Below are 9343 nucleotides of genomic sequence, written 5' to 3'. Positions count from 1 at the left end.
GGATGGTTGTCCAGCTTCTAATTGGCCCATTATGGTTATTCTGGACAGCAATGAACTTATTTTTATTTTATTCATCCTAGTTTTGTAACATAATACTTTAATTTGGGTGCAAATAAAAATGTTGAGAATGATGTATTATTCAGTAATGACACAGACAAACTCGGAAAAAGAAATTCCAAGTGCTCCTATCAGGAGTGGGAATTTTTTCCGAGTTTGCCTGTATCATTACTAAATAATACATCATTCTCACTTGTTCGCCAGGCTTAAAATATTACAGCACATTTCCTTTCACAGGAATTGCACATAAGCCACTCATTGCATTGACATTCCAATCCCAGCAGAATGCAGGATGTTTGTCCCATGAAGCTAGTTTAATGACCTTAGCTCACACTTGTCTCCTGTAGCTCATTGGAAGAGCATCTGAACTAGTAATCGGAAGGTCTTAGGTTCGACTCCTGATGGGAGCACTCGGGATTTTTTTTTCGAGTTTGCCTGTGTCATTACTGAATAATACATCATTCTTATTTGTTCACCAGGCTTAAAATATTTCATTACATTTCCTTTCAATAAAGTTGTTGTTGTTTCTTTTTAGAAAGCCTGAAGTCTTTCTGGCGATCTTCCTATGAAAGTGCGTGAAATTCCTCTAACGATGAAGTCCTTTCGGAGTGTCGTTCGGGCCACCAGGACTGGCTTCCGTTAAACTGGTGCCCCGTTATGTTGGTGCCCCATCTGAGGGGCACCGACATGGCAGCCGGAAACCAGCAAAAACATCTGGAGTTTACTTTGGCTATTTCAAAGGCCTTTCTTCTCTCTGCTGAACTGTCACACATTGCCATAAACGCTTCTCTTACATGTTAGGTGATCAGACCTGAACAAAACACGACGCAAATCAATGTTTTCATGTACGTGACATTGTTAGAGCAGCTTTCCTTCTGTCACGCGCTGCGCAAAAAGCTAAAATTTAAACTGCTCTATTTTCAAAACAAAGAATGCTATCCTGCTGAGAACAAGCAAGCCGATGGAAATTTATATTTTCTTTTATGTGATGAAGATAAAAACCCAAAATTGTGTTTAGTTGTTAATTTCAGTTTTTTTTATGTCGTCATGTGAAAACCAAGGATAGTTTGTTTGCCGTGTAAGGATTTATTTTGTTTGCAATGTGCAATACATTTTGTTTGCGGCTGGCAAATTTTATATTTTGTTTCCAGTGTGTAAATTTAGTTTTCTTTGCAGTGTGCGGATTTTATATTTTATTTGCAGTGTACGGATTTTATATTCGGTGAGGGTAAAAGGCAGAATGAGTTTGCGGAATGGTATTTGGAATGGCGTGCGGAATGGCATAATTATGCGAAATACGATTTACGCGGGGAATAAATTAACTGAAGAGCGCAACCTGTTTTCGCGCCAATTTTATAAGAGCAGCAGCTTTTTTGATGCTGCGGACTCTTGCTAAATATTAACAACAATTCGAGGATTTGATCGTCTGATTGTTGATTTGGATGAAGAAGTGAGGGTAAAGAAAGCGATGAAAACTCTTTATAGTTTTCGCATTCAAGGAACTATGCGTAAATCCGCCGTAAATTAAATTTCATGTTCACTTAACTGCATGCGACTTCGGTTGACAAAAATAACGTGGCAGCGTGAAGTCTTCTCAGGACAAAGATTGATCCTTTACCGGGGGCAAAAATTAAACATTTTCTTCTTCTTCTTTTTTTTCAAACCCTCGGTAAAAGGTCAATTCTCATACTCTGTATGCTCGATGATTCATTTATCATGAGCGGGAAAATGAACAACAATTTGACCAAAATGCATTTGTGATAAGAATATTTTCACAACCTTTCACACAACCAGAGTCGATTATTAGACATCATACTTGTCATCTGCTTTTTTGCTCCAGGGCTTTTTCGCTTTTAAATCTCATTTTAGGTTGGGACGTCTGGCACTGAAAGACCTTAATTAAAGACAGATATGTTTAGTTCGATAACGCGTAACTGAACTATAGCTACCTGAATCGCCGTATTGAATAGCTAGGTAGCTAGCTCAGCAGCTCAACAGTGACTTGCGTACTCGTCGCTCGACGAAAATGTGAGGTAAGAAAAAGTAGAACATATTTTTCCCATGAGTTGTACAAATTGTAACTGTCAAAGAGTCTGATAAAATAACCGAGTTTGAATTTAAAATTTCTCACATATTAGTTTTAGCCTTGGACTGATGTTATTTCTCCAGTCTGGTGTTGCTTTTTGTCTAGGCTACTCGCTGCCACATTCTTTTTGTCAACTAGAAAATTTTCTTAGTTCCTTGAATGCGAAACTTCATCGATTTCTTCACTCTCACTTCCTAACCAGCGATCAGACTTGTTCTATCCCAGGCGTATATTTTCTAATCCTCGTTCTGTTGTTTGGTTGTTTAACAGTCCGCAACATCGAAAAACTGCTGCTCTTATAAAATTGGCGCGAAAACAGGATGCGCTCTTCAGTTAATTTATTCCCCGCGTAAATCGTATTTCGCATAATTATGCCATTCCGCACGCCATTCCACATACCATTCCGCAAACTCTTTCCGCCTTTTACCCTCACCGTTTTATATTGGATTTTATATTTTATTTGCAGTGTGCGGATTTTATATTTTATTTGCATACTGCGGATTTTATATTGGATTTTATATTTTATTAGCAGAATGCAGATTTTATATTTTATTTGCAGTGTGCGGATTTTATATTTTATTTGTATAGTGCGGATTTTATATTGGATTTTATACTTTATTTGCAGAGTGCAGATTTTATATTTTATTTGCAGTGTACGGATGTTATATTTAATTTGCAGTGGGGGGATTTTATATTTTGTTTGCAGTGTACGGATTTTATATTTTATTTGCAGTGTGCAGATTTTATATTTTATTTGCAGTGTACGGATGTTATATTTAATTTGCAGTGTGCGGATTCTATATTTTGTTTGCAGTATACGATATAACTTTATTTGCATCGTGCACATTTTGAAAGCAGTGCGCATGTTTTAGAAAATGAAGTTTACACCTTGTCGATGAAACGTCTTCTTTACCCTACCATCAAATGCTGTCTTTGATCAGTGTAATTTCGTTGCCCACTCTTGGCGTTTAAGGCTTTGTTTTTTTAATGTAGTTGTCGAGGCTTTGCTCCTTATGTTTGTTTTTCCGCAAGAGGTTTTTCCTGTTTAGTATTCGTTTGCTAAGGCTAGGCTTTTTTCCTTGGAAAATAACAGTGTTTGTTGAGGTTTTGGTTACTCATGTCCACTTTTTGTTTTGAGGCACACACGGGAATTTGCAGCCACAGCAACTTTTGTGATACACCTTTTGCTATATTCGTCTAGCTTTGTAAACTGGGGATTTATTATTTGGGATTCTAATGTTATTCTTTATTGAGTCTCCACGGATCTTCCTGTCAAATTAGTCAGTTCCGGGCTAGGTTCTGCTTCGCACATAATTATTATTATATGACATACAATATCCTACTTCTTCTACAGAAATCAACAATGGTGAGAGTGCTGTCATGAAAACTGTATAGTTTGATGTTTAATATTTGCACTTCACTTAGGCTTCTTTTTTGTAGCATATACTTTTCGCGAAAAATAATTAACATGACCCTTCATGGTGATACACGAAAGCCAAACCACTAAAAAGAGAATTAAGGAGGCTCGCAACAGTTCCTCCGGCCACCTGGATCAAATTATTAAAATTTTCGACACCTTTTCAACGGTTTCCAATTAACGGCCGATGCCACGGCAGCAACAGTTACACATAGACCTTTATTTTCAATAACGTCGGTTATCTTGACTTCTAGTCAGAGAATGTATCAGGAAATTTTCGAGATTTGAACTAAGCGAACAAGACAACTTGTAGGCGATCTTAGAAAAAATTCGGCATTAAAAAAGCATTTCAAACAAATCAAGAATTTGGTTGTTGCAGCAATTTTTGATAAAACCTTAAGAAAAATATACAAGTTTTGGGCCTGTTCGCACTGCCCGAAATTTTTGTTTGATTTGCAAAAAAATCTGTCAACAAGAAGCCATTTCTAGTGCGAACGATTTTTTACATCTACCAAAATTTTTGCAAGCGCAACGAAACTTGAAAGATTCCGTCGACTAGCTTTGGCGGCTGCAAAAATTTTGTCAGGCGAGAAAATCCTTTGCTCCTTGACATCCATCCGTCATTGGGTCATCAAATTTCGCAAAAAACAGACACCGGCAGACATTTCACGACATCTTGATGGAAAATTGATCAAGTTGCTAATTGAAATATGTGACTAAAAGAAGAGTCGCATCTTCATGTGCAAACAGGATTACGAAAACAAAAAATTGGTGATTACAAAATTTTAATTTTTTTGGCAAACGCTTAACTCAAACTTTCGTCTTAGTGGGAACAGGGCCTTTCTGCCTTACCGCACATTGCACTTCTTAGTTGGCGGCGAAATGAAACTTTTTTTTTTCTAAAACTGCTTCAATGGAATAAAGCCAAGTAGAAAAGCTTGTAATTGGCATAAATCGAGATATTTGGAAATCCAAGCCGGAAAATGAAGACAACAATTATTTACTTCCGAGCAATTTCAGCTGCCTGCCTTTCAGTTTCGTGAGGCCTCGTTTGAAACCAATGGGAATCGAATCCAATCTTGGCATATTTTTAAACTTAATCGAGCAACAGTACAAGATCTTCGCAGGGGATGTCCTCTATGATAACAAACAGGTGTTAGAAATGCACTACAAGCGCTAGCACGTTTGAGGATTCGCACTACGATTGGGAAGACGTTTTAATAAATGAAATCCGACCAGAGGAAAAGGGAGGTCCAATTGTTCTTCTATGTGGCTAGTCACGTTCGTTAGGCTTCATGATACAAGCTGCCTCTGGTAAGATTGCTAATTTCTTCTTCATTGTCCTAGAGAAGCTTCAGCTGAAAACCACAGTCGGCAACTGCTTGAATTTCTACAACGCTGTCACTAATATTTCGGTTGCTAGTATCGTAGTTGAAGTGTATGTTCCATTTCGTGAGTGAACGTACCTTCCAAGCTCAACCCCACCCTGTCTGCCAGGGCAGGTTGTACCTTCAAGATACTGCCGTCGTTTGCGTCTGAATTTCTTTAAAGCATCTTTAAATATTGGCATCCTAAAGGTGTACACGAATGGATTGACCATAGAATTTGCCAGATGAAGAGCATTCACCAGCCATTGAACGGATGGGAGAAACTGACACCGCTGGCAGAACTCTCTTACAGTGTAAACATCAAAAGCAGGCAGCCAAAACACAAGCGATGCGGCGATTACTATGAACATTGTTCTTGAAAGTCGTAAGTTATGTTCAGTGGATCGATTGGCTTGGGGTGCTATTTCAGCTGATGTGTTGCGTAATCGATTGTGTATCTTCAAATAACTTGCGCAGGTTAACAGGATGGAAATAAGAAGGGTAATTCGGATGGAGAAAATAAAATATCTACTATTCACCTTGTTGTAAAACGTCGATAATAAAAACAGTCCAGCCATGCAGAACCCAACTACCCAGACAGTAACAATGCCGTAAATTTAAGCTCTGGTGTTTGTTACACGATGGCGAAGCGGCCAAATCACCGCGTAAACCCGCTCAAGAGCAATAAGAGCGAGGAAAAACACCGATGTGCTTGATGCAAGAAGTTGAACCGCTGCTGAAGGATTTGCTGCCTTGTTTATTTTTGTCGTAACGGCTCATCTTATCAATTTTCCCGGTTGATAGGACTAGGGGTTCTGATATTCCCACAAGCAAATCAGCGACTGCAAGGTTGATAAGTAGCAAAAAAGTTCGGTTTTGATGGAGTCTCTGGGTCCAAAAGACAAAGATGGTGAACGAATTCCCAATGATGATAAATACTGCTTCCAGTATGTAGATAATGATGAATGTAATGGCCGTTGAGTTTGGCATGTCTGTGTCAGTAATTTTGGCTTTCTTTTCTTTTCCACCAAGGAGTCTTTTCGCTATTCTGAAGCGAAAATCGGCAGAAAGTGGTAATGTGTCTGTTCCACGCAGATATCAGAATGCACACCTTATCCCTTATTCAATTTAAACACGTTATCTTTACAGTCTGAATTAAATCGTGAGTTGAAATTTAAATAATAGTTATGTGGTTGTGAATATTCAATGATTTATGATTTTCGTCCTGAGCTCAAAGTTGTTTAGCTGTGAACAAAAAATAATAATATACGTGTATGTGCGGAATGTGAGACGAGGATGGATAAATATACTGCCTTTTATAAATACATGAATAGGCAAAATGTGCTCCATTCTTTAAAGCAGCGTTTGATATTGTATACGGGGAAATGGTGCCTTTTATCCTCTGACATCAAATGATAAATGATGATAAGCACGTTCGTTTGTCATTTGCTAATTATAAATATGCTATAGGTTAATCACTTGCCTAATATTTTTCAGCAGAGAACATCAATCCATGAAAACGGTGAAGTCCAAAGCATCACGTAAACCTTTTTTTTTTCCAAAATAAAATAATTCAAATACAACACCCTCTTACCATAAATTAAAAGCAATTCCTCTATTTTTTTTTTGTTTATACTTTATGTTTAATTTACAAGGACGTTTCTACCTTACGGTAGAGACGCCTTTATATTTGCCTTTCGTAAAATCAGACAATTGCTTTTTTTGATAGAAAAACACTACAAAGACAGTTTTACACAGTGCACCGGTGCAATAAAAACAGAAAGGAAAACAGAAATATTGTACAATTACAGCAGTGCTACTGGACCAAAACGATTGTTGGGTGGGCACGTTTTTAAAAGTATGGATAAGAAAAAATATAGTAAATAAACATTCCAAGTACCGGTGTAAGAAAAAATAAAAATAAAACAGTAATATCGAACAAAAACAGCAGTGCTACTGGACAAAAACGATTGTTGGGTGCGTGCGTTACGAAAGAAGAGCTGACAAATTTTGCTCACTCTACGTTTTATAAAGCACGTACAAGAAAACTAATGGTACATACATATTAACATAATTTCCTAGCGTGCTAAACATCACTAACACTGTAATATTTTTCATCACACGTACTACTTGTCACAACTATCACTTTTAAAATTTAACAAAAGTGTTTTAACTTTTCGCGAAGGTGAATCCCACAGCATTTAAATTGCATTCCATTTATTAAATGCTTTCCTGGTACGCCAGGAGTATTATTAATTTCCTCAGGTTTCTCTTAATTGGTTTAAGTTAATTGGTCTTGCTTTGTAAATTTTTACTTTGTACACAAGCGTTATGTGAACCCATCTCCGTTTTCTTGTGTCTTAAATTTTATGAAAGGTTTAGCTCTTGGTATTTAGTCTTCTACTCTCACTCAAGTTATTCCATCTAACTTCGACTACAGTGTTATCAAACTTACTTGAATATCTTTCCAGGGAATGGACCGAAAACACTTTGGGCGATTTCCGCAAAAGAATACAAAAAATCATTCGGGAAAAAGGAAGATCATAAGTCAACGTCATAAAGACGTACTAGGACATGGCCAACTCTAAAGCCACCTCCTTAGTTTCTCTTCTGGACTCAGAAACTACATCACAAAAGAATATTTTTTCTCTCAACAACCCTAGGGATCGCTGATTTGCTTGTGGGTATAGCAGAAACCGTAATCCTATCTACCAGCCGAGAAAAATTTCTGAAATGACATGTTAGAAAAGAAGAAAGCAGGAGAAACAATTCTTCATCGGCTCTTCAACTCCTTGCATCAGGCACATCGGTGTTTTTCATCGCCCTTATTGCTCTTGAGCGAATTTACGTGGTATAATGGCCGCTCTCGGCCATCGTGTAACATTTTTTGTAGCCTTACGAAATGAAATTTAATATTTTAAATCCATATATTTTCTCAACTGTGTTGACAGAACATAGAAGCGAGGAGATTCTGTCAGTTTGTATTTTCATTACGCAACCAAAAACCATTTTCGAAATGCAAATTAAAAGCCGTCGTTTGCGTTCTTTGAAATGAAACAAAAAGGCTGAATAATTATACTAAACACTTGGTTATAATTTTATGAAGAAATACGGTGTTTTATTTGAATCAATTCATTTAGGAGAGCGAAAGTTTTGTGAAGCTTTGGATCTTGCTGTTCATATGTTTTTAAATGGGAGCACAATTGCTATGTTGTGCAATATATGGCAAATAACAATGAAAATATCTTACAAACGACCGCATTTTATCATGGATGTAAAAAAAGTTAAAAGGCAGTATATCTGTCCTGCCTCGTGTCAAATCGCTCCACAAGTACGTTCGTTTATTTCTTTACTTAATTATTCGTCTTTACACGAAAATGATTAAGCTGACAGAACGAACGCGCTGAAAATATTCATGAGAAAATATACGCTACATAAATATTTCATATCATTTTCTACATGTCACAACTGTCATTTGGCCTTGTCAATAGTTGTGACTTAATCTCGTTTTAATCCAAAACATCCTTACTCTCTAATTTAATGTCAGAGAGATCTACGTGTTGTGAAAACAACATTATTCACATTGTAAATTTTTTTTCGACACGTTCGTTGTCGTGTTAACCAATTTTCCACCAAAGACGAATAATTGAATGTCAGAGTGATTCGTTTAGCAATTAACGTAAAAAGGAACCTTATGCCCACTAATTTGATTCGAGGAAGGACAAATATACTGCCTTGTATCCTGTGACACCGACTGATAACCGAGGATAACTACCTTGGTTTGTGAGATATTTACATGTCATTTAATTGTAATGTAAGATGTAGCTAATGGCCGATATAACGTTAAACGTGACCATGATCACATCGTGGAACATCAATAAAGCAAAACAAAATAAAAATGCAAAGTGCTTCCTTATTTCTTAACATTTACCGTTTCGTAAACTGACAATCGTCGGATGAGAAAATAAATGTCAAAATGGTTCATAAATATTTTAGCAGGGACGTAGCTACCATTTACGCACATACGAACGTGCGTGCACTTCTAGAAACTGCAAATGGTTTTTAACAAATAAATAAAATAAAATAACAAATCTATCTCGGGCTTTTAAAAAATTTCTTGACTGCAATTCGTAGAATTTAACGAGACAAAGCAAGCGATATTCCGCTTTTAATCAGATTATCCTTGGTGTTAGAAAAGTAAAAAGAAATTGCACTGACGTAAGGACGCACAAGTGCAGAGGTGATACTTGCTCTTTTGCAATTCTTCATATTCATTAATATAAGGAGGTTGACATTGGTAAGGTCATTACTGATTTTGCAAATGTTTTAATTTTATTATATTTTTATTTAGCCTCGCTAACAAGCATGGGAAAAAAAGAAAAAATTACAACTGGCATGTAGTAGTAATAAAATAAG

General features: G+C 36.8%; 1 pseudogene; it reads right to left on the bottom strand.

Annotated features, from left to right (window-relative positions):
- Nucleotides 1-1823: 1823 nt before the first annotated feature.
- LOC146471242 (sphingosine 1-phosphate receptor 1-like) lies at nucleotides 1824-8756 on the bottom strand (annotated as a pseudogene).
- Nucleotides 8757-9343: the final 587 nt, after the last annotated feature.

Source organism: Pavona decussata, unplaced genomic scaffold (assembly GCF_977016875.1).
Source record: "Pavona decussata unplaced genomic scaffold, jaPavDecu1.1 SCAFFOLD_105, whole genome shotgun sequence".
In the NCBI taxonomy this organism is placed as follows: domain Eukaryota; kingdom Metazoa; phylum Cnidaria; class Anthozoa; order Scleractinia; family Agariciidae; genus Pavona; species Pavona decussata.
This window is presented reverse-complemented; position numbering and strand designations above follow the sequence as displayed.